The sequence below is a fragment of the Penaeus monodon genome, chromosome 5 (assembly GCF_015228065.2).
Source record: "Penaeus monodon isolate SGIC_2016 chromosome 5, NSTDA_Pmon_1, whole genome shotgun sequence".
NCBI lineage: Eukaryota > Metazoa > Arthropoda > Malacostraca > Decapoda > Penaeidae > Penaeus > Penaeus monodon.
In genome coordinates, this window is record NC_051390.1 from 22,317,053 (window position 1) to 22,319,552 (window position 2,500).

Sequence of the window (2,500 nt, forward strand, 5' to 3'; positions counted from 1 at the left end):
AGAACAAAGATATATGTCAAAATAATCATTGATCGTTATTTTGAAATATATACGAAGAGCTTTTGGCATTTTCTTAATCTTCCCTTTGTATGCGATGCACGTAATTTCTTCTGTTATTTTCAGTTTATTAAATTTCATCAAGATCATCTGACGTTCCTTACGATGTTGCATAAGCTCATAAGATATTGCATTCGTTATTAAACCATCGCTGCAACACGGTTTCAGCATCAGAACCCTCGTTATCAAGTGTGATGATATTTTTACATGTAGAAAACATTTATTACAAGTTCTAAAAAATATAGTTAAGTTATTTTCACCGCATGTCAGAGATATTTCTGTATAGTGTTTCCTTTGAAAAAGTATTTTGTTTGTTTGTTTGTGTTTGTGCGTGTATGCGTGTGTGTGTGTGTGTGTGTGTGTGTGTGTGTGTGTGTGTGTGTGTGTGTTTTGTGTGTGTGTGTGTGTGTATGTGCGTGTGTGCGTGTGTATGTGCGTGTGCGTGTGCATGCGCGTGTATATCTGTATGTGTATAGAAAAACATTTAAAAAAATATAGTAACTTATCTCCAAAATCTTTCCAGAAAAATGCTGCTCATCATCTTTTTATTTTCTGTTTTGTATTTACTTTAGAAGAAAATGTAGTAAAAAAAAAAAAAAAAAAAAAAAAAAAAAAAAAAAAAAAACGCCATAACTGTTGGAGACAGCGAAAGCTGAAACGAAAACTTAAATGAGTAAAAATTGAGTGAAAAATTAAAGAAGTAATCCCCTTGAGTAAAAATAAAGAATGCCCAAGAATCAGAAAAAAAATGATAATAAATAAAAAAGTTATAATTGGCAGCTCTTGAAAAATTCAAACTTTGGCGAAGTTTCTATATTCATTATTCAAACTTCTACAACGTTTGCAATAATGTTATATATCTTTTTTCTTTATGACAGCTTAATCGACATAAAAATCAAAGATTAACGATGAAAATCAAATGTCGATAGACAAAAAGAACAGACCGATAGATTAAAGTGAACAAAGATGGTGATATTAACATAGATTATCGATAGACAGTTCATACGTACAATAAGAGAAAAAAAAATCGATAGACATTTTGGCTGAATATATATGCAAAGAGAGAACGATAGACAGCATGCATATGAAAGGAGAAAAGGGAAAGAGAAAAAGGAAGGGAAAGCACTTTAACTGATGGATTGCGCGCAGATCAAGGGTATTAACGGAGAGAGAAGTGCAAAGAAGGTACGAGAGAGAGAGAGAGAAGGGGGAGAGAGAGGGGGGAGAGGAAGAGAGAAGAGAGAGAGAGGAGAGAGAGAGAGAGAGAGAGAGAGAGAGGGAGGGGAGAGAGAGAGAGAGAGAGAGAGAGGAGAGAGAGAGAGAGAGAGAGAGGAGGAGAGGAGAGAGAGAGAGAAGAGAGAGAGAGAGAGAGAGAGAGAGGACGAGAGAGAGGAGAGAGAGAGAAGAAGAGAGAAGAGAGAGAGAGAGGAAGAGACAGAGAGAGAAGGAAGACAGACAGACAGACAGACAGACAGAGATGGAAAAACAGAGACAGAGACAGAGAAACACCCACACTATTGACTATAATCCATACAGGTACAGAATATCTTACAGAAGCTTTCAGATCGTAGCAGTTTTACGATGTAGTATACGAGGACATAAGAATATCATTAAGATCCTGCAAAATTCAAATTCCGGTCAACACTGAATATCTTAACAAATCTATTCTTTCTTTCTTTCTTTTTATCGTTATCATATATATATATATATATATATATATATATATATATATATATATATATATATATATATATATATATATATATATATATATATTTCGCAGTCCTTTTCAGCTCCCCTACTCCACGGTGACTTTTTTTTTCAGTCTTTTTTCTCTCCCCTGCATTCCCACTGACGTAAGTGTTAATTTCCTCCTTTACTAGACACGGCATTCTCTTCAGGAACAGAGTAAGTTCAAACTCTCGTCCGCTTCTTCAGTTAGAAAATTGTAGCGGTTGTTATCTGATAAGAAAAAGGAGGCCCTTCATCTGCCCGGAACAGTTCCCGCGGGTTACTGTGCCCGTTTCTTTATCTCGATTTACCGCTGATCCTTCGTCTTTCTTTTATTACCATTATTCAGTTTTGTTTTAGTTTTTTATCATTATTATCATTAGTATTATATATATATATTATATATATATATATATATATATATATATACATATATTATATACATATATATATATATATAATATATATATATGTGTGTGTGTGTGTGTGTTGTGTGTGTGTGCTGTGTGTGTATGTGTGTGTATGTGTGTGTGTGTGTGTGTGTGTGTGTGTGTGTGTGTGTGTGTTTCTTTTTTCTTTTTTTTAACAAATTCTCCTTGAATCAGCGTTGCGTGGGTGAGAGAGAGAGAAAAATGGCACTTCTCTCTTTTCCTTTACTCTCCATTTAAATCACACAACACGGAAAACGGTCACTCAGACCTCCACGTGCGTG